Here is a 2188-nt window from a genome sequence, read left to right as displayed (position 1 = left end):
CTACTTGGGAGGCTGAGGCAAGAGAATTGCTTAAGTCCAAGAATTTGAAGTTGCTGTGAGCTGTGACAGCACAGCACTCTACCAAGGGCAACATAGTGAGACTTTGTCTCAAAAAAAACAAACAAACAGATATATAGCCTTTTGCTTATTTAAAGCCACCTCAAAACATTGTTACATTTTTTTATCTTAGTGAATTATATGCCATAAATCTCCATTTGTAGTTAACCAAATAATACATTAGTTTTTTTTGTTTGTTTTTTGAGACAGAGTCTCAAGCTGTCGACCTGGGTAGAATGCCATGGCATCACAGCTCACAGCAACCTCAAACTCTTGGGCTTAAGTGATTCTCTTGCTTCAGCCTCCCAAATAGCTGGGACTACAGGCGCCAACCACAATGCTCGGATTTTTGTTGTTGTTGTCGCAGTTATTGTTTTAGCTGGACCAGACTGGGTTCGAACCCGCCAACCTTGGTGTATGTGGCCAGCACCCCATTAGGTTGTTTTATTTTTTAACTTCCTTTCATAACTACAATCTTTTGTTAATCATCTTTGGACAGTCTAAATGTTGACCTAAAAAAAAAAATGTTGACCTAATACTTCTGTTTGTGTTAAAGCTAGTAGGCCTTAATCCATAATAAGACAATTTAAACTCTTCTCTATTCTTGCTTGAGCTTTTGTCCCTCAGAACTTTTTTTTTTGGTTACCGTCTCACTCTATTTCCCAGGCTAGAGTGCTGTGGCATCAGCCCAGCTCACAGTAACCCAAACTCATGGGTTCAAGCAATCTTCCTGCTTCAGCCTCCTAAATAGTTGGGACTACAGGCAGTCACCACAACGTTCTGCTAATTTTTAGTGGAGATAGGGTGGTGAAGGCTGGTCTTGAACTTCTGAGCTCAAGGGATCCTCCCGCCTCAGCCTCCCAGAGTGCTAAGATTATAGGCATGAGCCCCTGATCAGCCCCTACCATTTTCTGTATATTTTCTTTTCCTTAAACAGATACCTAAGAATTGTTAGGTGGGGATAAGGAAGAAGGGGAACAGATGCTTTGTCTAGGGGTGTCCATTGAGAGGCAAATGATGTAGGAGATACTTTGGCTACTAAAAAGAACAAATTGACCAGGGGGTTCTCAAGGAAGAACAGATGACATGTCAAGAGGGTCCCCAAGTACTGACCAAATGTTTGGTCTACAATATTGTGTCTCTAAGGACTGCCCAACCAAAAAGAAACTGTGAAACCACAAAGTAGAGATTTATGAAGGCTTCAATAGAGGGTCTTCAGAGCATTTGCACAGTTGAAGTAATAGTGTCCATAAATGACCTATCCTTATTAACATAGTAAAAATCACACCACTGCCATGACATTTTACAAATGCCATGGCAACCCTGGAAAATTGCCTTAGAAGGATAGAAAGGCTTCCCAATTCCAGGAATTCTCCACCCCTTTCCAAGAAAACCATGAGTATTTCACCCCACCCCCCACCTAACATAAATTTAGGGAATCAGCATAAAAGGAGAAATCTTTTTTAAAGTGAGGATCTCTAGGGTCAGGTGTGGTGGTTCATGCCTGTAATCCCAGCTCTTGGGTGGTCGAAGCAGTGAATTGCCTGAGCTCAAGAGCTGGAGACCCCCTCTCTAAAAAATAGCTGGGCGTTGTGGTGGGCACCTATAGTCCCAGCTACTCAGGAGACTGAGGCAAGAGGATCCTTGAACCCAAGAGTTTGAAGTTGCTGTGACCTAAGACTACATGCGCTCTACCCATGGGGTCAAAGTGAGTCTGTCTCAAAAAAACAAACCTCAGTGTTTCTTCCACTCCAGGGTGCTGATCGATTCCTTCTCCAGAATTCCAGTACTATACTTAATAAAACGGCATTTTGCACCTGCTTTCTCTGCTTATTTACTCTGCTCACTCAGTACCAGGAACTATTCTTTGGGAACCAAACACCTGGGAACATGAAGAAATAGAATCCATTCCCATATGTGTTTTCCAAGTTCCCTCTGACACAAATTAGTCAGGTCTTATTGCGCCTTTGATGGGTAAGTCAGGGTTCTGCCCCAGGTCTCAGGCATTGTGTGCAGAGAATTTTAAAACAGTAATAGAGGCTCAGTGCCTGTGGCTCAAGTGGCCAAGGCACCAGCCACGTACACCCAAGGTGGCGGGTTCGAATCCAGCCTGGGCCTGCCAAACAACAAT

This window comes from Otolemur garnettii, unplaced genomic scaffold, assembly GCF_000181295.1.
Source record: "Otolemur garnettii isolate 467f Iridium unplaced genomic scaffold, OtoGar3 scaffold00013, whole genome shotgun sequence".
NCBI lineage: Eukaryota > Metazoa > Chordata > Mammalia > Primates > Galagidae > Otolemur > Otolemur garnettii.
Note: the sequence above shows the minus strand (reverse complement) of the source record.